The 24,492-nt window shown below is 47.0% G+C and overlaps 1 protein-coding gene and 2 long non-coding RNA genes across 5 annotated transcripts in view; all 3 read left to right on the top strand.

The window, feature by feature from the left end:
* Window positions 1-6: 6 nt before the first annotated feature.
* On the top strand, window positions 7-10,456 carry LOC104873129. 2 transcript variants are annotated; one of them, XR_783366.1, is made up of 3 exons: window positions 7-174; window positions 7,787-7,938; window positions 10,200-10,456. It is a non-coding gene; the product is annotated as an uncharacterized LOC104873129 (long non-coding RNA). The 2 variants fall into 2 exon arrangements; XR_783367.1 differs by having other exon boundaries at window positions 10,227-10,456.
* Window positions 10,457-10,910: 454 nt separating this feature from the next.
* Window positions 10,911-17,343, top strand: LOC104873130. Of its 2 annotated transcripts, XR_783370.3 has the most exons (4): window positions 10,911-11,016; window positions 11,244-11,374; window positions 13,370-13,809; window positions 14,269-17,343. It is a non-coding gene; the product is annotated as an uncharacterized LOC104873130 (long non-coding RNA). The 2 variants fall into 2 exon arrangements; XR_783368.3 differs by lacking the exon at window positions 10,911-11,016 and having other exon boundaries at window positions 11,025-11,374.
* Window positions 17,344-18,283: 940 nt separating this feature from the next.
* The window catches only part of Larp1 (La ribonucleoprotein 1, translational regulator), a 95,419-nt gene continuing 89,210 nt past the window's right edge, over window positions 18,284-24,492 (top strand). The window contains exon 1 of the mRNA XM_033761587.1: window positions 18,284-18,513. The gene's annotated coding sequence lies outside the window, so the exon portion shown is untranslated. The remainder of the gene's footprint in view (window positions 18,514-24,492) is intronic.

Here is a 24,492-nt window from a genome sequence, read left to right on the forward strand (position 1 = left end):
CAGACCGCCCTGTGGAGCGCCCCAACCGCACCCGGCGGCCCGCAGACCTGTGCTGGGCCCACGCAGCGAGGTGCGTCGCGCCTGTAACCAGTTGTCACCGCGCGTCCTGCGTTTCCTAGGGAGCTAGCGCGTTCCCAGCTCTTGAGAAATTAGAGCACAAGAGGACCAGGCCAGGTACGCCCAGCGTAACGGTGGTATCGGCTGGGAGTGGCTGCTGGGACAGGGTGGTCGCCAGGCGGTGCTACGTCCCGTTAAAGGTCCGCCTGAGCTACAAGGCGAGACCCGGTCCCAGAAAAACGATACCAAACGACAGGCGTTTCTGAAGGGCCAGTGTCTAGGTCAAGGCGGTGCAGCCCCGAGTTCGGCAGCCTTCCCTGCTGCCCGCTGTCTGCCCGAGGCGAGGCCTCTGGTCTGCTAAGGGCGAATCTAGTCCGTCCCACCCACTTTTCAGAACGTGGCCTGAGGGTTTTTCCTCATCCAGCAGTTTTTATTCTCCCGGACCATTGTCCCTCCTTTCCTCTCCGGGTTGAGAGAGGGATTTATCCTAGGAAAGAAAATGGTCCGGCGATCAGAGTGGACCCTAAAGGGCAGAGGGTTTGGAGGTCACCTGGCTTGTGAGACTCACAGTTGCGTGAAGACTGCAAAGGCAGTTGCCACTGTCCTTGGACTATTCTCCAGTCTGGTGCTTTACAGTTTGTGGTGTGAACAGGATTATTTTTTCTTTTTCTTTTTTTAAAAAAATTTTGTACGGGGGATCGAACTCAGGACCTTGTGCTTGTGCGCGGTGCCACTGAGCTAAATCCCCAGCATGAACAGGATTCTTGTACTGTGCAACTTCTGTTTCAGTTCGCCCGATTGGAACCCGGGTGGTGTTTACTCAGGGCCGCTGGTGCTTGCAGGCTCCAGACTTCCACTGCAGTAGCGGGGATAGCACTGCGGTGGCCCCAGGAGCTTCTGTTTAGTCGTGAGGCCGTTGGCACTGCAGGGTCAGCAGGAGACGGAGCACCCATCCTGCAGACCTGGGTGTGAATCCCAGCCACCCCACCAAGGCAGGCCGCTTTCCTCTCAGGGCCTCCAGGTTTCATCTGCCCAAGTGGAGCCGAAAGATCCTTATGCCTTAGGAGGAGAAAGGAGGAGGAACCTCAGGGAGATGTTCTGTAAAATAGTACTATGGTTTAGATCCAAGAGTCTCCTAGATTCGGAGGTGCGGCTCTCGGAAGGTAATTGGATTACGGAGCACTGCTCAATCAGTGGGCTTACGCCTTGAGGAGTTCATAGCTGAAAGTGCTTAGAGGAGGTTGGGCCTGGTGGGAAGAGCTGGGTGACTGGGGCTGCAACTTCGATGGATGTGTCTGGCCCCTGGTTCTTCCTTCTGCTTCCTGGCTGCCATGGGTTGAGCAGCTTTCCTCCACCGGGCCCTTCTGCTGTATGGTTTCTGTCTTGGAGCCAGGTGACCATGAACGGAGCCCTCTGGAACTGTGAGCCAAAATAAACCCTTTCCTGCTGTAAGCTATGTATGCCAGATATTTTGTCCCAGCAAGACGAAAGTTAATCAATACAGGTAGCTTCTGTTTTGTCCCTCCATGCGAGTACTCAAAGTGATAGGAAGGGGGATATTTAGACTATATATTTTTTCTCTTTTCTTGAAGAACTGGGGCTTAAACCCAATCCGTCACATGTTAGGCAAGTGCCCTGCCACTAAGCTACATCCCCAGTCTCTTCTGTTTGTTTTTGTTGTGTTGTTTCTTTGAGACGGGGTATCTATGAAGCCCTTACTTGTCATGAACTTACTCTGTTCCCAGGCTGGCCTCAAACTTAAAATCCTCCTGCCTCAGCCTCCCTAGTAGCTGGGATTACAGGTAAGTGTCACCACTTGTGGCTACAGGATGTTAGGGAATAGGGGCCAGACTCGTTAATGTGCTTCTGAGGTAGGGACACTGCCCAGCCCAGCCCGTCATATTCTCCCATCTCTGTCCACCCTTCAGCCACTGGTCCTACAGGTCCTTGGACTGTGGTATTTTCTCCCCTCATGCTGTTCCTCATATTCTAACCTGGCAAGCTGCTTCTTACCCTTTGGTCCCAGCTCCTAAGTAGTTCCCTCAGAGGTACGTCCTTTGATTTCTAAAGTAAGAACAGAGAAAGCTGTGCATAAGGAAGTCACTGCTTTGACTTAGACCTTAAGTGTGTTTAGAGCAACCTTGGGGAGAGGGAGAAGGAGCTGAACTCTGCCCTGCCTCTGCCAGCCTACACGATGCCTTTGTGCAGATTAGAAAAGGGCACAACTTAGGTTAACCGTCAGAAATTTCAACTCTTGCCTGTCCTCTCAGTTGATTACCTTTGTGCAGTATGCAAACTGCACAGCCTTCCTTGGCAACCCTAGTGCTAATGCTTCCCTAAACGACATCATGACCCACTTAATCCTGCTCCCTGGATTAAGGCCTTTTTATGAGCTTAACTCATGGCTCTTGGAATCATTTATTTTAAATCTGTCCCCTGAACTCGACTGTGCTTCTCTTCAAGGCTGTGTCCCTTGTGCCTAGCACAGTGCCCACAAGTAGCAGGTGCCCCGTGAATATATCAGGAACTCATTGTCTCCCAGAGTTAGGGGATGATTGTTGCAGGTGTGATGACCGTAGAGGTGACACAACTTCTCACTGAAGCCACGGGGCCGGTCACAGATGAGGTAGATGTGTGGCTGGGCCTGGCAGAGTGGGCCACATTCATTCCTTAGGCCTGTGAGTGGGAGCTGTTCTTGGCAGTGAGAAATGCTAAGGGGGAAAAGTCCGATGTGTTCCTAAGACAAGTCACACACTGGTTAGAGCTGGACCCAGTGTGGTTTGTGAATTAGTTGCCATGGGTATTTATAAATTAGGAGATTTCATGTAAAGATCCAGTTTCCTATTGACTTGGAAGATCCTTGCAGGGCAGCAGTTGATTGGCACTGAGAAATGACCATCCGTTTAGACAATTTCGCCAGGCACAGTGGTACACGCCTGTGATCCCAGCACTCGGGAGGCTGAGGCAGGAGGAGTTAGAGGCCAGCCTGGGTTACTTAGTAATTTCAAGGCCAGCCTGAACTACACAGCAAGACCCTGTCTCAAAAAAAAAAAACAATAAACAAACAAAAGGCTAGGGTAGGGCTAACAAGTAAGTCCATTTTGCCATATTCCCTGTCTTTCCCCATTACTGAAAGCCATCACCCTGAGCTGTATCCCAGCCGTTTTACGGTGGACCCTCAATTTATGACTGGCCTGACATGTGAACAACTTGAATTATGACCAGAATTTTAGTTTTAACTTAGGAACAAAGTCTTGAGTTACCAAATGCCGGCTGCTTGTGCTCTCACATGGCCTCAGACACGGATTTAACACTTAAAGATTTTGGAAGGAACATGACAGCATCCTTTCCTGTGTGGGGTTCACTGAGAAATCCTTTGCTGGTATCTCTCTAAGGACCCTGAAATCTTTCTGTGCACAGGAGAGAGACTTTGAAGGCTGTGGAGAGGAGCCTGAGCCTTCACTGACCAACTTGAGTTACAGCCAGCCTTTGGGAAGGAATTGAGCTCGTCTACATCAAGGGTCCACTGTATTTTGAGACAGGTTCTCTGTGAGTTGCCCAGACTGGGTTTGAGCTTGCATTCCTCCTGTCTCAGCCTCCCCGGAGCTCTGAGGTCATAGGTATGCCCCACCATGCCCGACTTCCTCCAGGCTGGCCTGGAGCTGACCAACAGACCCTGTGATGAGCTTGTGGAAGTCATGAGGGAGGCTGGTTCAAAGCCTCCATCCAGCCCTCCAGGGGGCAGACTAAGGAGGTGCCAGGACCCAGCCTGGTGGAAGTGAGGCATCACGAAGGGTTTGCCTGGCTCTGTCAGGCTGGGAAGAAGGTTGACCCAGAGAGGTTGTGTGTGCCATGGCTTTTTCTGCAGACTGATAGTTAAATACCGGGTAACGGCAGAGAGCTCCAGCTTCTGCCATCCCCCCACATGCTCCCCACACCCCCACAGAGCCAGAGCTGACTCCCCCAGGAGGAGCCTTGTGTCAAGGAGATTGGTGAAGTTCCAGGAATGAAAGGAACACAGAACTCCCCATGAGGCTTTCAAAGGGAAAAACCAGGCCCTGAGCCGCAGCTGGGGTCTGGAGCTGGAGTCACAGTAAGGGGCTGGGGTGCTGTCGGGGACATGGACTCTGCTTCCGAAAGGCAGGATTTTAATCTTAAATTTGTCTGGTGACTGACACGTAGGTAACATCTGACTTACTTTTTTTGAGGGTGGGTACCAGAAATTGAACTGAGGACCTTGCACTTGCAAGGCAGGCAGCAGAACCGATGAGCCAAATCCCCAGCCCTCGAGACTTACTTTTATTTAGGCTTGTATGTTTTTAAGCACCTTCCTTGATTTTTGTTTGAAAATAATAGTCTTCTTCTGTTTATAACAATAATATATTCTCATTTGAAAAAAATTATTGGACAATCTAGAAAAGATAAGGATAAGAATCTCTGGTATCCTACCACTGTTCATAAGTTGGTGGATTCCTTTATTTGGGTTTTTTTCCTGGATATTTATACATTTTTTTTTTTTGAGACAGGGTCTCACTTTGTAGTTGAGACTGACCTGGAAGTCAGGTTTGTAGCCTAGGCTGGTCTCAAACTCACAGAGATCCTCCTGCCTCAGCCTCCCAAGTGCTAGGATTACAGGAGTTCACCACCACGCCCAGCTAGGATATTTATACTTTTAAAACAAAGTTGGGAATCATATTTCATCAGTTAATTATTCTTTTTCATTTAATATTGTACCATAAAACTTTTACTGTGAGTGACAATTTATAAATTTATAAATACAATTTATACATAAATATTATGCTTAGAAAAGGAAATGACAGACATAGGCAAGGTCTTTCTGAACAGAAACCTGGTTGTACAAGAAATAACACCAAGAATCAACAAATGGGATCATGTCGAATTAAAAACCTTATCATAGCAGAGAATTAAAAACCTTATCATAGCAAAGGAAACAGCCAACGTGACCTACAATATGGAAAAAAATTTTTGCCAGCTACACCTTGGACAGAGGTTGAATACCTACATTGAATAAAGAACTAAAAAAAATTACACCCCTCAGAATAAAAGACCCAATCAAAAAGTGGGCAACTGAGATGAATAGACACTTCTTAGAAGGAGAAATACAAATTGCCCATAAATACATGGAAAAAATGTTTAACATCACTGGCCATTAGAGAAATGTAAATCAAAACTGAGATTTCATCTTACTCCAGAAAGAATGGCAATTGCTGAGAAATTAAACAATAATAAATGCTGGGGAGGCTGTGATGTATAAGGAACTCTTTTACATTATTGGTGGGAATATAAACTGATGTAACCACTATGGGAACTCCTGAAAAAGCTAAAAAATTGAAATTCCATTCAACTCAGCATTCCCCTAATTTGTATCTTCCCTAAAGAGTTACAGACATTATATTACAGTGATACGTGCATACCATGTGTGTAGCAGCACAACTCATGATAGCTAAATCTTGGAAGCAGCCTGTATCTCCATCAACAGATGAGTGGGTAAAGAAAATGTCTTTCTACACAATAGAGTGCTACTCTGCTGTAAAGAAAGATAAACTTGAGTGATTTATAGGAAAATGAGTGCCCCTTGAAAACATGATAGTAAGAGAAATAACGTCAGACATACAAGTTCAAAGACTATATAGTTTGTTTTAGGTACTTTTCATTGCTGGGACAAATATCTAACATTCACAAGTTAGAGGAAGAGGGGTTTATTTTGGCTCACAGTTTACAGAGGTTTAGTCCATAGTCACCTGGTTCCAAGGCAGAGGGGCGTAGCAGAGGAAACAGTCCATGGCAGGGGAGGCAAACGTCAGCAAGCAGCAGCGTGGACCCTCCTTTTCTCTTTTATCCCATCCAGGCTCCACGTCTGTTGGATGGTGCCTCCCACACTCAGGGTGGGCCTTCCTGTTGTCTACACCCAGAACTATGCTAAACCAGTCAGTGGGCTAATTTAGTTATAACAAGTAAATCATAATTGACCCTGACTCCCCTTGAATGCTCCTTACGTTGGTTAATACATCCAAACTGTATCGAGCAGTTATGTGCACCTATTTGAAAATGTAACAGGGGCCAGGGAGTAAGTCAGTGTAGTGGATGCTTAACATGGGTGAGGTCCTGGGTTCATTCTCCAGCATGGAAGAAAGTAAGGGTGGAGGAGGAATGCACAGAGAGGGGAAGTAACAGGCCCAAGGTTGCACAGCCAGTCAGCACCAGAGCAGAGACTGAACTCACCTTGGCCCCAGCGTGGTCCCTGCTACAACCTCTGTCCACCCTTCCCACCTTCAGCTGGAGATGAGCATTCTGTCGCCATAGTAGCAGTGGCTCCCACACGCCAGGGAGCCACCCCGACAGAAGATGCATAGGGCGTGCCTGGGATGCCGTGGGCAGGTGGGGTTTTCCCAACAGCCTGACCCTGGAAGGCACCTGGGGCCCCACGTCCACCTCCACTCCATGAACAGAGATGATTCACAAAGTAGGAAGTGGAAATAAAAAATAATGGATTCCCTGGCGTATTTAGCGTCCCAGCAGCCAGCCTTCAGGGATTGCCTTGATTCAGCTTTGATTCTGAAATAAACTACTAAGAAAGCGTAGTGAACTGGGGGCACCAGAGTTCTACTCCTGCCTCTGCCACAATTTGGTCGTGTGACCTTGGGCCAGTCCCTTCCCCTCTCTAAGCCTCAAAGGTAAAAGCTTGTCCTTTCACTGGATCTTTGCAGCTCACATCCGGTACCGTGTAGCCCAGGAGATGCCAGGCCTGTAGGATGGCATGGAAATCACTCGAGCTGTGCGGGCTGTGCACCCACTGAGAGTCAGAGGAGAAACGAGCCTTGCTCCTCCCCACTGCCGCTAAGGGGGACCCTGTGCACAGGGGCAGTGTGCAAGGATCGAGTTTCTTCACTTCCTCTCACCTGAGGCACCCAGCCTTCACCGATAGCTCGAGCACGCAGTAGTCCACTCACCCTTCCCTGGGCAGCAGGAAGCCTGTGCCTGGGAGAAAGCCTGGCTGCTCCCCACGAGCTCCTTCCAGCCCAGAGAAGCCCTTTCTACACCTGCGCCTGCTGTCTCCTGTCCTTCTCCTGGTTCCCACCCGCTCTCACCTCAACCTGGAGCTGAGTGATGGAACAGCCGAGGCTCAGCAGTCAAGCAGCGGGCCCTGGGTGCAGATCCTGAGCCTCAGTTCCTAGGCTGCGACTTGAGGCCATTAGCCATTACCTGTCACTGTTCTGTGATGAGCCAGTAGCATTCCCCAGGCTGTGTCATTCGGTGAGTCACCCAGCATAGTTCCCAGAACACAGCACACTCAGCCTCCATGCCACTTGTTATAATCCTCAGCCCACGTTGGCTGCCACCTCCTGCCTGCTCGAGCTTGTCACTGGCCTTCCTTAGACTGTCCCTGCAGCTCTGCTCGGAAGCCCTCTTCTTCCTCTTTCTCCACCCAGGAGGCCCGACACACCCTGAGAGGCCACTCATTGCCTGGGCAGCTGTCCCGTCCTTCCCTCCAGCACAGGAGTTTCTTCCTCTTCCACCTGCCCGTCATCTCCTTAAGCCAGGGATGGTGCTCAGCTCACTGGTGATGGGACAGCTAGGTGTAAGCATCTGCAGCTACGATGTGGCAAACAATATAGTCAAATCAGTTTGTGGGAAATTCAAAGTATAGAGGAACGTGTCAAACAATATAAGGAGAAGAATCAAACAAATCCTTTTTTTTTTTTAACAGGGTCTCACTGTATCCCAGAATATCCTTGAACTTGGGGCAGCCCTCCCTGCCTCCGTCTCCCAAAGGCTGGGATTACAGGAGTGCACCACCATGCCTGGCTGACATCCTGAATGTGGGACAGTTTATGAGACAACCGCCATGATCTTTTAAAAGTCAGTGTTGTGGGGAAGAAATAAAAAATAAAGCAATGCAGACAAGGTTCAAAAAAAAAGTTGTTGTTTTTTTTTGTACCGGGGATTGAACTCGAGTCTTTGCGCTTGCAAGGCAGGCCACTGAACCACTGAGCTAAATCCCCAGCCCAAGGTTCAAAAGTCCAACAATACTATAAGATGTTGGGGATTAGCTCAGTGGCATCGCTCCTGCCTCGTAAGTGGAAGGTCCTGTGTTCAATCCCCAGTACCACACACAAAAAAAAGAAGATGTGGTCTTTTAAAAAGCTAGGTGTAGTGGAACATGTCTGCAATCCCAGCCCTCTGGGAGGCTGAAGCAAGAAAATTAAAAGTTTTTGCCCAACTGTTTGATAGAATATTGGCAATCGTTAAAGCTATGTGGTAGATGTATAAGCATTCAGTTTACTGTTCTTCCCACTTTTCTGATACTTCAACAAATTTCTTTATAAGTTAGGGTTTGTTTTTATTTTCTTTTTTTATGGGGACTGAACCTAGGGTGTGTCAACCTACATCCCAGCTCTTCTTATATTTTAATTTTGAGATGAGGGTCTCACTGATTCCCAGGATGGCCTCCACCTTCCTACCCTCCTGCTTCAGCCTCCAGAGTAGTTGGGGTTACTGGTATAAGCCGCCACGGCTGATTTAAAAGGGTTTTGTTTTGTTTTGTTTTGTTTTTTAAAGTTCTTTTTTCCTATGCTTCTCCAGGGTTCCATAGCAAATTTTTTGAGCCTTTATTAATATCACAGTGTCTAAATTTGGGGGCCCGTCATTAATAGTACAATAAAATGTCACTGCCGCACAGTGCCTCCATATGTAGAGCCCCAGTATACCGGGGAGGTGTGCACTCGTGCATCTTGCGTGAGGATCCGGGTTTGAGTCACTGTATTTCTCTCACCGTGCCAAGTACGTAATGAATATTCAGATATTTCGTCCGTTCAGACACTTGCTGAGTGAATGAAGATGTGTCCCTGGCTGCAGCATGTGGTTCGCCAGTGAACTTGCTCTTACAGACCTCCAAATGAGAAATGATCACAGCAAGGCGCTTGTGAAATGCTGCCCGTGTGCCAGGCTTGCAGTTAAGGTCCCACTGCGCGTCGCCTCACTTCATCCCCATGGTCGTCCTGTGTTACCCACGAGACAACAGACACAGGGTGTCGGGGCACCTGCTGCTCTGTGACTCAGTCACGGTAGTTAGGGGAGCACCTGCCTTGAGCTCCTTTGTGTGCCAGGCTGGGAGCCCTTCAGAAACAGGAAAGAAAGCTCATCTGCACAAAAACCTGCAGGCAAAGGTCGTGGCAGCAGTTTTTGTAAAAGCCACAAGGCGGAAGCAGCCCAAATGCCCACCGTCTTTATGAGTAGCTAAACAAAACAGGGCTCGCCCAGACAATGGAATATTATCCAGCCATACACAAATGAAGGACCGATACATGCTGCCATAGGAATGAGCCTTTAAACGTGGTGCTATGTGAGAGAGGCTGGCCTCAAGGACCATATGTTCTGTCATTTCATTTATGTGAATGTCCAGCCCATGTGACTCGGAGGCACAAAGTAGCATTGTGGTTGCTTAGGGATGTGAAGATAAGAAATGCTGGAGAGTAACAGGTAAAGAGTACTAGAGTCTTCATTTACATACAATTTACATATATGTAATTATATGATTATCTTAGTTTATATTTCTATATGACTGTTGGCAACGGGAATAGTATGTAATTATGGGGTAGTGTGTGTGTGTGTGTGTGTGTGTGTGTGTGTGTGTGTGCATGTGGTAATGAGGACTGAAATCCGGCACCCTACCACTGAGCTACATCTATAGCCATTTATAAATTCAGTCATTTGTTTCTGAAAACAGAGTTGCCCAGGCTGGGCTTGAACTTGTCATCCTCCTGCCCCAGCCTCTCCAAGTGCTGGAATTCTAGGCTTACACCACCATACCTGGATAGTTTTTATTTTGAGACAGAGTCTCACCGAATTGCACAAGCTGGGCTCAAACTTCCAAGTCACTGGAATTATAGGATCACCAGAGTGTTCTCAAATTGATTATAATGGTGGTTGTACAACTCAATACTGTAAAAACAATTGAATGTATATTTTAAGCAGATAGAATTACATCATGTGTCATGTGCATTATATAACAAAGCTGAGGTGAAAAGCAGAAGAAATGTCCTATTTGTCAGTAAGCTTTCTAAGCTAAGTTTAGCAAATGAAATGATGAGTGAATTAATGAATGGCAGTTTCCCTTGCAGTTGACAAAAAATCTGCCGTATTTCCAGAGTCTAAAATGAATTCCCTTGACGTGCCTGCTCTGAGCTCCCAGGAATCCTTAGTGTACTAAGAAACCTGAGAGTGCGATAAATAATTGCCAAGGGTACCAGTGATGCTCCGGAAGAAGACTGATGCGCAGACAGTTTCTTCTGGAGACAAACCTGGGCTAGAAGAGTGGTGGCGCACACCTGTAATCCCAGCACTCGGGAGGCTGAGGCAGGAGGATCGCTGTGATTTCGAGACCAGCCTGGGCTACAAAGTAAGTTCCAGGTCGATCTCAACTACATAGTGAGACCCTGTCTCAAAAAAACCAAAACAAAACGAGAGTGAGGGGCTGGAATAAAGGCCTCTGGAGATCTTGTTGTGGTCTCTTTTCACTAGGCAAAGCTTGATCTGGGTATGGAGGTTTCACTGACTGCTCATTCATACATTGCCCCCCTCACCCTGGACCATCAGAAGGACTGTAGTAGTGAAAGCTCCATCCAGAATAAATATCTCCTGAGGGTGTGTGGAAGTAACTTCACTGAGGAGAGCCTCCACTTCCATAGATGACACTCACCTAGGAAGGTTGTTAATGCTTGTTCAAGACGCTGAGTGCTGGGCCTGTCTCTGGAGGGCAGATACTATAGGACTAGGGTGAGGCTGCGGAACCTGCTTTTTTTTTTTTTTTTTTTTTTTTTTTGTACCAGGGATTGAACTCCGGTCCTTGGGCTTGCGAGGCAGGCTGCAGCACCACTGAGATAAATCCTGTCCCGGAACCCGCACCTGAGGTGTCTGTTACAGAGGACTTCTGGCCATGTGAGAAACACTGGAATTGAAATGCATACAGTTTGTCAGACAGAAATATGGGTGTGCTGCAGGATCTTAGAGTCACTGGATAGTGATGGTGCTCAGTCTGTGTTCGGAGCTACGTGGAAGGGGCTGCTGATTTAGTGGGAAACGGAGGTGCGAAGGGTCTGTCTCAGCCCACGCCGGCTTCAGCAACCCCTTTTAAAATCTGTTTTCTAATGCTCTGTCCCTCCAAGAAAGTGGAGAGGCGAGGCCCAGAGAGGAAAACAAAATTTTCCAGCATGACAGTAACAGCTGCGCACTGACAGCAGAACAAGGATACTGCTTCCGGGCTTCCCATTCCCACCAGGACCCTTCCCCCTAGAGGGTATGTATGGATTTGGGATGTCCCCACCCCTTCCTGGGCAGCTTTCCCGTCTGGCGTTCTGCAGACCCCACATAAAGACAGTAGGGTCTGGACTAAGGTAAGGCGGATGACCTACTTGTCAAAAACTTTGGCTCCAAAATTTAGAAAGGTATTAAAAATTTCAGTAATCTAGATAAAAAATATTTTAAAAATCAAGATTAATGCAAAAAATATAGTGAACACAATACCATGATTTCAGCTAAAAAGTCTGGTAGTTCTGGGCCAGGGATTTAGCTCAGTGGTTCCACCACCTGTGTTCTAAGTATGAGGTCCCGCGTTCAATCCCGAGTACCAAACAAACAAAAGTTTGGTACTTCTGATGTCTCCAGAGTTCTAATATGACTTTATTTAGCACTATTATTTATCATGCTTTTACTTAAAATTTTGATATTTTGGTCATTGTGAGGTTTTTGGCATTAATTTTGTTTTTTAAAATAGATTTCATTAAAGTACTATAATTATGTACATAGGTTACTAAGAATTTTTTTTTTTTTTTTTTTTTTTTTTTGCACCTGTCTCCATTTAATGCCTAGGCTCTGTGAACCTCCAATCCAGGCTTCAGTCTGAGCTTTGTGAAACAGTTCTTTTGGCAGACAGTTGAGTACTGCCTCATTGCCCTCTGTCACTTCATCTGACAGAACTATATTTGCTTGCTCTCCTTGTGGTATTGCCCTTGTCACCTGACCTGCAAGGGGTTTTAAGACTGCAGTGGATATTCGTTTTGCTGACCCAGCAACACCCTCTCTTTTGGTATCTACAATCATGCTTGGCCTGGGAACATCACCTTCCCCTGCAGAGCAGACTTCAGCCCTGGGAAGAGAGGTGGGCCTGTGCCTTGGCTCTGCCAAATCAGAGTGTTGCATCTCTCGGTCACAGCCATTGGTTCCTGAGTTGTCATGTGACTCAGTTACAGCCAATGACACTCCATTCTTGGAGTACGGTTTGAACTTTGAAGAAGAAAAATAGGTTAGGGTGTTAACCAGTGTCTCATTCACTTTCTCATCGCTGAGACTCAATACCCAGCACCACAAATCAAAGGAGAAGAGGTTTACTTTGTGGTTCACAGTTGTACAGGCTTTTGATCCAGTGTCTGCTGGTTTCCAGGCAAAGTGGCATGGCAGAGGGGCACGTTCGAGAAGCTGCTCTTGTCATTATGGCGGGGAAGCAGAGAGTGAAGGGAGGAGCTAGGAAGGAACTAAACCCATGTAGCTAGTGCCTCCAGTGACCTGCTTCTGACGAGGCCCCACCTTCCAACAGCAAATTATGATATAACATTATTATAGTACAATTCCCTTAAATCTGTGTTGGGCCAGGTGACATTGGGCCTTAGACAACTATAGTCGTACTTTAATTGTGAAATGATTTTTCTCCACAATTTTATGTAGAATGGCTCTCAACAGTCCAGGATGGCCTTGAAATCAGATCCTCTGGCCCCAGCCTCTCAAGTTCTAAGATTAAGGTCACATGATACCACATCCAGCTCCAGTGACTATTTTTTGGGGTGTTGTACCAGGGATTGAACTGGGTTACTTGTGCTTTCCGAGTAGGCAGCGGAACCACTGAGCTAAATCCCCGGCCCCCTGTAACGCTCTTACGTCCAAGCACCTTCCATAGGGCCTGCTTCAGCCTGCATAAGGCTTTACGGAAACATCTAGACATAAGCCCTAACACCACCATGGGGGGTCGGACTTTCTTGAGATCCATTGGACCCCCACACAGATGAAAGCAGTGTGGGGCTGGGGATATAGGTCAGTGGTGCCCTGCCTGCCTGGCAAGTGGAAGGTCCTGAGTTAGATCCCCGGTTAAAAAAAAAAAAAAAAAGTGAGGGAGACAAGGAGACATCTGGTGAGATTTCTTAGTATGAGTTCACCATGTCCAGAGCAGGTCTGCCTTCTGGACCTTGGGGTGTGTGGCCTGACTCACTGAAGCTGGTTTGAGTTGTGTTTTATTGCATAGGTGGCTCGCTCTTGCTTGCCTGCATTTGGGTCAGGTTGACCCTGGAAGATGCTTTGGTGATGCCCAGTGCCTATGAACGGAGTTCCAGCCCAAGTATCTTCCTCGTGGTGACATCCAGTGTGTCCTTCATCCAAGGACAGTGCTAGAAGACAAAAGAGTGCGGACAGTGACAGCTGTTCTGGAAGGCTCGACTGAGCGCTGGTCCAGCCCTGTAGGAAACATGCACACATCAACTCACTCTCTGTCCTGTCACAGCTATGAAGGAGATTCCACGACCACCTCCAGGCTGAAAGCAAATCCACGTACCCCCCCAGACTCGAAGCCAAGTGAAGGCCCTGGTTAACCTACAGATGAGCTTGTTACCCACTCCATTTTGCTTCCTTTCTGTGTGGACAGACTTTTCCTAGAGGTGGACTATTTCTAGGAATAGCTGAACCCAGGTATTGGCAAACCCCTGTCCATACGTGGCCACGACAGTGTCAGCATCTTGTAATAAAGAACTTTATGCCAGTTTCCTGAGCCCAGGCTTTAAGATCAGCAGGTGGGGCCACCATCCACTGTGCTGAGCTTTATCAAATGAGATGTTTATTCATTCGGTAAACCACTGAGATACAGTGGTGAGCATTAGGCATGCTCAGTAGGTCCCTACGCAGTTATCTCATGATAAGCATGGTAAGCACTGAGGAGGAAAAGCCGGGGCTGTTACAGAGTATCTAAACCTGCTGGCTGCCTGGTGCTAAGCAACCATACTCATTTGACAGGTATTTTCTGATTGGCCCCTCAGTGGTCAGCATTGTATTAAGTGCTGAGTACTGGTCAGAGTGAGGGACAAGGAACAGCCCTTGCCTGCCAGGTGCTCACAACATACACTGTCTGACCAGTTTTATTTTCTGTTCTAGGATGAGTCAACACTTCCTTCCAGAGACTACACGGCATTCCAGAGAGCTGAGCACAGGAGTCTTGGCTTATATACAGAAAATGACTGAAGAAAGCAAAATCGAAAAGTAGATTGGTCACTTCCATTTTTTTCCTTGTTGGGTTGGGACAGAATAATAGAAAACTAACTGACTGGTTAACATCAAGCTACTTCGGGCAGCTTTTCCTGGTACATTTAATGTAAGAGGAAATGTCAGTATCATGCCAGTTAAAACTGATGTGTCTGGGAGATGCGGTTGTTCTCCATATAATTCTGATTTCTACGACAGCCACATACAGTTTTTAGGTTCCGCTTGGTGAAACAGCTTAGTTTAGCATGAGTGACTCCATTTTGATTTTTAGTGTGGCATCTTGGGGCCCAGTCCAAAATAATTACCTTCTGTAATTTTTATTTAACAACATCCAGACACAGTTTTTGTATCATAGAGTACACGAATTGCACACACTGTAATCCCACCATTCAGGAGGCAGATGCAGGAGGGTCACTATGAGTTCAAGGCCAGCCTTAGCTACATAGTGAGATCTTGTCTCAAAAAGCCAAAATAAAAAGTTTTAGGTAAGTATTTTCCCATCAGCTTTCAGAGCTGCCCCTACTCCATGTCCTTCCAAAAATCTTGGCTTGTTAGATTTTTAAAATTTTGTCAGTTAGATGAGTGTGAAGTGGTATAAATATATTTTAACTCTTCTTAATGAAAAATTCCAAGCATTTATACAATAGTGAGAATAATATAATGAATTTCTACATCTCTGTCATATAATTCACCAATTATCAATGCTTACTGATTTTGTTCCTGTATAACCTTACCATTATTTTGAACCTTTTCAGTATATATTTTTAAAAGATGAGAATCCTCCCTTGCTTTTTTTGTTATTATTAGAGATCAAACCCAGAGCTCCAAACATGTTGAACATCTGTGCTCACCACGGAGCTACATCCAGCCTGATTCTCCTTTTTAAACCTAACTACAATACATCATCAAAGACTCCCGAATGTCAGGAATAAATTTGTAAATATTATCAAATATTCAAGTAGTATTCACATTGTCTCAATTACCCTACTTCATTATTTTTATACTTGATTGAATTATAATTGTGATTGGTTAATATTTATCTTAAATTTCTTCTAACCCATAAATACCGCTTCCATTTCTCCCCCACCCCCCATCTCGAAATTCATTAGTTAAGTAAATCAGGTTATTTTCCTGGCAGTATTCTCCCAGTTTGGATTTTACTTGTTATTGTCCCCATGGTGTCCTTTTGCCTGTTCCTCAGTTCCTATAAATGTGTAGTCAGATCGGGAATAGGGGTTTGGCAAATCATGCATCATAGCTTCACTGTTTTTTGTGTTGTTTGGTTTGTTTTGAAATGAGATTTTGCTAGAACACAGTCATGCCCATTTGTTTCACTTTTGTTTAGGACTGAATTGTTGCAGTAGAGACTGCATAACAGCAAAGCCTAAAGTACCTGGCCCTTTCGGTGATTTTGTAGTTCTTTGTTTTTGTTTTTGTTTTTCTTTTTTAGTCAATCCATTCTTTTTCTGGAGTGGGGGGGATGCTTGCTAGAGAGCTTGGTTGCCAGAGGCACTGTTTTTACTGGAAAGACAGAATAAATACTTGATTGTTTCTCTTTCACTTACCAGTTTTCAAAATACCCAATTGATTTCCTTCTAAAGTAGATCACTGAGGTTGTGTATGTAAATGAACCTAAGGATTTGAATATATTTGATGATTTTCATCCTACTGAAATTATTTTCTTTACTGGTGCTCAGATTGTTGACTTTGGCCAACGAGAGTCTCTTCAGGTCCCTCTGACACAATTCTGTCCTAGATTTGTGGCTATGGAAAATAGTACATTTTCAGCCCCAAAGCCCAATGAGCTGTTCATTTTTCAAGGAAAATAATACTGAGAGCCACTCATAGTGCACTCTGCTCACTAAAGGTCTGGCCTTTGTTTATAGACCCGGAAAGAAGTGACAGAAAGAATAGGCATGGTTATCTGGTCGCTCTTCGGATCAGCTACCTTAAAAATTCATACTACAACTTCTGATTGAAATCTGGGATTAAGGGTTGGGGTGCAGCTCAGTGGTAAAGTACTTGCTCATCCCTACAGAAAAAAAATCCAGCATTATTTTTTATCGGTACGTTTTAGATACACATCATGATCACATTCATCATAGGGAATTTGTACTTGTACGTGACATATCCCACTTCTTTTATTCCCATGCCCCTCCCCTCCCTTCCACCACTCCTTATTTACAAGAGCTTTGTTTCCAAGAAATCCAGAACTGTAAGGTTTTTGTGTAACTCCTTTCCTGTTTTATCTGCAAACCCTTCATCCCCAAAGTCCTGATCTAAAACAATACCCGCGTCACTGCTGTGCTTTATCCCATGCCATTCACCACCCGTCTCAGAATAACAAGGGCAAACCTACGAGGAGCGATACAGTGACCAGAAACAGCCAGCTGTTTTTTTACAATCCAAGGAAAAAAACCTCTGAAAGTGAAGGTGGGAAGGGATTGAGCCACCAGGGTCTGCTGACAATTTGCACTGCTGCTAAAACTGTAAATACTGCATTCTGTCGGTCGAGATTTTGTTCTTCCTTGTAGTAAACTCCTAGGATCATAGCCCTTGCTCTCTGAGTGCTTACATGGGCCCAGAGTGGAGGAGGTATGGGGTCACAGCAGTGTGGGCTGGCAGAATTCAGTTTCTCCCCCTAATATATGAGGGTAAGGGCAGGAAGGAGAACATTACAGAAAGGAGTCTTGGGCAAGTTAAGTCACCTCCCTGAATGACTTCCTTCTGTATTAAAAAAGGGAGTACAGGGATTTTGTGGTGTGGATTTTGGCCACAGCAGCTTACTCTGTGTTTTCCGAACACATCTGCCCCTGGGCCCTTTCTCTTGGTCCAGCTTTTCGATCATTGTAGATCACCTTCCCAATCACCTCCATGAAGTGGGCCTGCCTGACCACATAAGCAAAAATATTCATATCTCGGGCCAGGGATTTAGCTCAGTGGTTCCACCACCTGCCTCTCAAGTACAAGGACACGTTTTCTATCCCCAGTACCAAAAAAAAAAAAAAAAAAAAAAAAAAAAAAAATCATCTCTCATTCATCATATCAGCTTATTTCATTCTTCACGGCATGATTACTTGTTTATACCCACACACCCCCAATGTACAATTCAACTCAGGAAGAGTAGTGTTCTCACCTTCTTCCTTGGTGTCTTCCTAAGAACTACAACAGCAGCAGCCACAGCATAGTTGCTGAACAACAATGCCTGTTGCATGAATGAATGAATGCCAACGGAGAGGATTTGCTGAAAGAATCTTCCAAACCCGCTTTCAGCATTAAGCCCAAGGAGACACACTTCATATAGTGCGCGTAGACTCACAGGCATGACCTTCCCATTTCACAGGCGAAGAAACTGAGGCCGTGGGTGGCTTCCACAGTCCTCACTGACAGAGCAGCGGTTTGCCCGGCGGCACTGTGTGGGGAGTCAAAGGAAGAGCCTTGGACCCTCAGACAGCCTGTGCTACCAGACTTCCTGCCAAGAGTGCTGTGAACTGGATGCACCCCTCCACCCCCAGGGGCCAGGCTCCCATCTGAGACAGAAGACGGCTGTCACTCTGGTGCAGGGGTGTAGTGAGGCCGGTCACCTGCTTGGCACTGAGCATTCCGCAGTGGTTCCTCCGTTGCTCCCAGACTGCTCCCAGGGGTGCAGACGGGATGGGGCTGGAGGGCAGGGAGGCCCAGCTCTGAGCCCATGGAGGAGGCAGAGTCTATGGGTTGTTTACTCACCTGGGTTCCTAAGCCTGGCTGCTCTCACCTGTGCAGGTGGTGAGGTAGGAGGAGCCTTGCTCAGCCAATGAGAGCGGTAGCTGTCTGAAAGGCACCTGGCAGAACGAGCCTGGCAACCTGGAGGGATCTGAAGCCACTGTGCCAGGAGCCAGCCTCGCAGCCTGGATATTACAGCCCTCCACGGGCCCCGGGAGCCCAGGGCCTGGTCGCTGAGTCCTGGAGGGAGCTTTCTCTGGGGAGACTTCCTTCACCTGGCCCAGAGCCCTGCTTGCCAAGAGGCTCCATGCCTAGCCGCCCTGGCAGGCTCCCAGGGAGGAAAGACAGCGTGGCCTTGGCAGGTGCCCCCAGGAAGAAGTCCACAGGCCCCCGGGGGAAGCCAAGTCCCTGTCCTGACCCACTTCAGCAACCTCGGTGAGTCCTGATGCCTGCGGCTTCCTCAACCTCAGAAGGGGCCCGTGGGGACAGGGAACGATGCCTCTGCTCTGTGACCTTGGCCGAGGCACTCCAGCTCTCTGAGCCTTACCTGCCCCATCTGGGAAAACGAGGAGCTCGATTCCTATGTCTGCTTCCCTTTTGCGCTTTCCTGTCACACCCCCACCCCTTGGTTCAGAGAGATTTGCACCTGCTGATGAGTTTTCCCCTTGTCTCGGATGCTGGCCCCAGAGTGGCCAGCCAGTGTTTCTGCTCAGCAGGAACAAAGGAAGCGTGGAGCTGATGCAAATTTTGCCAAAAGCAGGGAAATGTGACAGCAGCCTGTCTGTGAGGTCTTATCTAGAGTCAATGCTTGATTTTCATTTGACCTTTGGAAAAGAGAAGGAAAAGAGTGCTTGTGGAATACTCAGAGAATGGGGACCCAGAGTGGGGAGCCCCTCCCACAAGTCTGTGAGAACACCAGGTAGAAATATTGCTGTAAAAGCCCAAGCCCAGCTTTGTTTTCATGGCCCTGCCTCATACACGGGCCCTGTTCTTGAAAGGGGAACCTTGGCTGTGAAGACGTCAGACATGGGGCCAGGCTGGTCCCAAGAGTCCCCACAGGGCCTTCCCCAGAGCTGGGGGTGGGGCAGCTGAGATCTGCTCTGGCCTCTGTTGGGCTGATGCCCAGCCGGTGCAGAGAGCGGGCGGACTCTGACGGTACGGTGCTTGCAGGCCAGGAATACATGCTGGACACAGCTTGTTCTGGGAATCAGGAAACAGGGCCACAGTCCTGCTTCCACACTGCCTAGCTGCGTGACCTCAGGCAAATTGCTCAGCCTCTCTGAAATTCGGTTTTCTCAGCTGCAAAGTGGGGATTATAATTTTGGCAATGCCTGCCCCCTGGGATTATTCTTAGGGCCAAATAGTATCTTTTAGGGAAGCGTAGATCGCACATATCTTAAAATAAATCCAAAGATGTTTTTAAAAATGCAATTTGGAGTTGATGAAATCAGGTCATCAACATTTTGTGAAGTGTGACCTGTGTGATGATTTTTATGCTCTTTAATTGTGGTTAGTAATTACGTGATGAAAGAATTCCACTGGTGAAAATGTGATCATGTGCGTTTAAATCCTTTTACATTAAAAAAAATACCATGTATTGGAACTTTTCATAATGTAGAATCAAATAAACCGAGGAAGGGGAAAACAGCTCAGCGAGTCCTGGAATTCTCTCGTGACTCTTGGGAGGGAAACCCAGGCCTGGCATGTGACAGAGGTGTGAGAAGCAGGGTGATCAGAGCAGGGCAGGAACTTTGAAGGGCTCCAGTACCCACGGCAGGGCCTCCTGGTGAGGTTGGGTGTCAGCCACTTTTCTTCTCCAAGCCACTTCTGTTCAGTCCTTTGAGTCTAAGCCAACCTGTTCTCTCCTCCCCTGGAGCTCCCTGCTAAGAAAACAAATCTCAGGGATTGCTGATTTCAAGGATCGTGGCAGCCTCTCCTAGGGGACACCAGCAGGGAGACAGTGAGGTACAGTGAGAGCCCCGACAGTTTCCAGGAAGGGGGAATCCAGGAACATGTGCACACACATGTTCGCCTGTGTATGTGTGCACGGGAACTAATGGAATCAAAGTCCACACATTCCTTGACCCCTGCAGGGTCCTGTGAGCCAGGGTCTTGCTGTGGGCTGAGCCTCTGTTCTAATCAGCACTGGGAAGTTGTAGTTGCACCCCAGGGAAGGCTCCTAAACACCTTTCCTTGGTAACCAGCCTTGACATCTCAGAATTCTCCCAAGGGTTGTTGCAGGGTGTGTGTGAGTATGCTTGAGAGCACTGGGTATGTGAGTGAGAAGGCACGCACTGAACGTCCAGGCCTTGAGATGGATAAATACGGGTTCAGCGGGGTCCCTCCAGGCCCCACGGATGAAACTTGGAGATGCTCTAGTGGAGTACCTGTGGTTATTAAGTACCTCCTCTGGGCTAATCGTTGTGTTAGGTGTGTTAAAGTCATTACAATATTTGGCCAAGTGCACGCCTGTAGTCCCAGCGTGGAAGGCTGAAGCAGGAGGATTGCCACAAGTTCGAGGCCAGCCTGGGTCACACAGTGGCCACATGTTGACATGTGGCCGTGTCGGCATAATTTGTCTTGGGGTAGCCAGAGTTGTTCACTCTGTTGCCATCACTGCCTGATCACCCCTGTGACAAGGGACAGTCGGGGAGAGGAAGGTCCAGATGGTACCCGTCGTGATAGGATGTCAGTTCCCAACACTTTGACCAAAGTGTTTGATTTCTACCCATTTCACTTCCTTCCTCTGCTGTAGACCTGACTGACCCATGGGAGTGTGAGATTTCAGCATCTCGGTGTCCTATTCCGACCCCATTTTTGCTCTAGAGTTCGTGCAAGAAAGTGTATAACCCAGCTGAGAGGGTCAGGACTTTACAAGTCCTCACCACCTGTCCAGGGTCTTCCTTGGGTTCCTCAGATCAGATCCTTGGAGCCATAGGAAGTCAGAGGTGGAAATGTAGGTGGTACTTGAGGTGTAGGTCATTTAGTGTAGTCGAAAATCAACCTCATTTCATTTGCCATTTCTGGTCCATCAGCAGTGTTGAAAAGGTTTCTGCAGCTGCGCGCAGGCGTGGAGCAATCAGAGTCACCTGCTGAGGACATGGCCAGGGGACACAGCAGTAGGAATGCTGGAGACGTGCATCCTTCCCCTTGTGCAGATGTCAAACCTGCTCCGAGGCTGGGAAGATGACTTGGCCCAAGTCACACAGAAAGGCCAGGCAGGGGCAGAGGCGCATACAGAAATAGGGCCTCTCTTGACTTGCAGCCAGATTACTTCTGCTATATTTGCTCAGAGAAGAAACTGAGGGGGTGGCGAGAGAGAGAGGACATGTGATGATTGAAGCCAGAAGCCACACTGGGCCCCAGGAGTCCTGGGGAGCACAGAAGAGGTGGGGGTGAACGAATTCAGTTCTGTACCGCTAGACTGAGCCCTGCCAGCCTGGCCTGTTGGCTTCTGCTCCACTTCTCAGAGTCCCCTTGCTCCTGCCCCAGTTTCCTGTCTCATTTTCCTTGGTCTGAGAGTGCACACGGGAGCAGAGGGCCCTCCGGGGATCCTGGGCCCTAAATACCCTCTTTTGGCAGCCTTCAGCAGGAAGAGAAGTCCTAGACAGAGGTTCCTAACCGTGCTGATGCCGTGGACCCATCTGGCAATCTGGTGAAGCCCATGGAACCCTTCCCAGAATGTCTGTAAAGGCTGTAAACTGGGCATCCTTTCTTGGGCAAAGTTAACGCCAAAAAGAGCAGAAAAGGTGGATGATCCCAGAAAAGGGACTTGGTGGCAGAATTTTCATTACCTCCAACATGGTCCTCAGAATTCTCAAAAGCAGGAACACAAATGAAAATATCTCAGGAGTAAGAGGGGACATCAGGGCACCAGGAGCCGGGATCTCAACCATCTGGAATCCCACTGAGACTTGGCAGCCCATTCCAGGGTTTCAGCCTTCACCTTCCCCCTTTCGAGGCATTTGGAGGATTGGTTGCTGCCCTCCAATATTTGGTACCCACTGTGGGAGCAAGCAGGCCTGAGAAGGAAGTTCCACTCAAGTGGAGGGAAGCCCTCATACTGTGTTAGGCGGTGAGAGGACTCCGCTATCCAACTCAGAAGGCATCTGCAGAGAAAGTGAAAGTCTCCTGCAGAGGAGCTCGAACCAAACAATGTCTGAAGATGCTGAAACCACGGGTCATGATGATCCAACTTCTACAAGCAGATAAAAAGAAAGGGGAATCTGTCAAGAGCCATTCTACACAAACTTTTTTCCCCCATTCAGTTTATTGGTACATTTTAGGTACACAGTGTGAGGACATTCATCATTGGGAATTTGTACCTTTACATGACATTTCCTGGTTTTTGTTTTCTTCCGCATTCCCCTGCCCTCCCATCAACCCCTCCCACCCATCTACAAAAACTTGTTTTCCATTTTTTCCTTTTTTCATATTTATTTCTTTCACTTCTTTCCTTTTCCCTATGCCTCCCATTTCACTTTCCCCCTTGTACCAAATGCTGGCGGGGTTGTGAGGGAAAAGGGACCCTTCTCCACTGTTGGTGGGAGAGAGGACTGGTGCAACCACTGGAAATCAGTATGAGGACACCTCAAAAAACTAGGGTTACAAGTCCCATTGGACCCAGCTATTCCCCTGCTGGGTATCTTCCCAAAAGAATTAAAAGAATCATACCACAGAGATGTATGCTCACCCTTGTTCACAGTGGCACAGTTTCTAATAGCTAAAACTTGGAAGCAGCCAAATTGCCCATCAACTGGATAAAGAGGATGTGTATGTGGTTTTTAAAACAAAATGGAATACTACTCAGCCATAAAGAAGGTGAAACTAGACGCATTTATAGCTAAACGGATGCACATTGAGGCCATACTCTTAAGTGAAATAAATAGGACACACATGTGTAAATGCCAAATAATTCTGGTGTGCGAAACTGAAAGTGTAACTAAGGATCAAACTGTGATCATGTGAAATAGGAAGAAATGGTCCAAAGGGAAAAATCTTTTCCTAATTAAAGTATTTCTGTAACTGTCTAAAGCCCAATGTCACCTCACCTGCAAGCCGACCATGGCATGTGGAAACATAACTGCTTTGCCTCCTGTCACAAGTTGAGGCCTCAGTGGTCCCGTGATGCTGTGATGCTCAAAGGCAAGAGGATGTCAGCTGAAGACATCCTGGTTCTGAGAATTGTAGTAAAAACAGAGAAAGATTTCACCTGGAGGAAGGGTATGTTCTGTGTGTGTGTGTGTGTGTGTGTGTGTGTGTGGTACCTGGGAGCGAATTCAGGACTGTGCTTGCACAGTGCCACGGAGCTAAATAGATAAATTCTTTAGTGGCCTACTTTTGGCCTGTGATCCCACCTACTATTCATAACTTTTTTTCCCCGCCTGCTATGTGTAAGAATGCTCTCCTGCTTGTCCTCATCAATCTAAGATCCTTATCAATATAAGATCCTCATCAACATAGGATTGCAGATGCCCCTTAAGTCACGTGACGCTCCCTCCAGTTTTTGTGTGTATCCCATAAATAGTGGCTAACTCAGAGTCTTTGTCTTTGTCCACTCTGAGGCTCTGACCCCCTGCCCACCCCCATGTGTTTTGAAATTGAAAGAAAAAAAGTCATACATGAATAGTCTTACTTATTCCCAAGTTGGGAGTCTTTTGTTTCATTGAATCGCCTAACTGTCCTTGAAGAACCTTCAGTGTAATATGGAATAGAAATGGTAAGAGTGGATACCACTGTCTTGTTTCTGATCTCAGCAGGAAAGGATGCAGTCTTTCTCCATTAGCTGTGGACTTTTCACAGATAGTCTTTAAGAGCATCTTAATGACATTGAAGTGTACATTTAACAAAGTTTCCTTCTACTCATAGCTTGTTGAGTGTTTTTTATCATGAAAGTGTATTGAATTTTGTCAAATGCTTTTTCTGCATCAATTGAGATAATCGTGATTTTTGTCTTTTATTCTAGAGGTATGATGGATTGCATTGGATTTTGAATATTAAATCCACTTTGCATTCCTTGGATAAATCTTGGTCATTGTGTTAGATTTCTGTCACTGTAACAAAATACCTGAGATAATCAACTTACAGAGAGAACAGGTTTATCCTACCTCATTTTTTTTGTTTGTTTCTTTGTTATTTGAGACAGGGTCTCACTATGTAGTTGAGACTGACCTAGAACTCACTGTGCAGCCCAGGTTGGTCTCAAGCTCACAGTGATCCTCCTGCCTCAGCCTCCCGAGTGCTGGGATTACAGGAGTGCGCCACCATGCCCAGCTTTTTTTTTTTTTTTTTTTTTTTTTTTTTTCTCGGGGTTTGGACCAATGTATGATGACACATATCCACCATTGTAATATCATGCAGAGTAGTTTCTCTACTGTCTTAGCTATGTTTTCCTCATTTCAAAATACCTGACAC

Source organism: Fukomys damarensis, unplaced genomic scaffold (assembly GCF_012274545.1).
Source record: "Fukomys damarensis isolate Sample0158 unplaced genomic scaffold, DMR_v1.0_HiC HiC_scaffold_9, whole genome shotgun sequence".
In the NCBI taxonomy this organism is placed as follows: domain Eukaryota; kingdom Metazoa; phylum Chordata; class Mammalia; order Rodentia; family Bathyergidae; genus Fukomys; species Fukomys damarensis.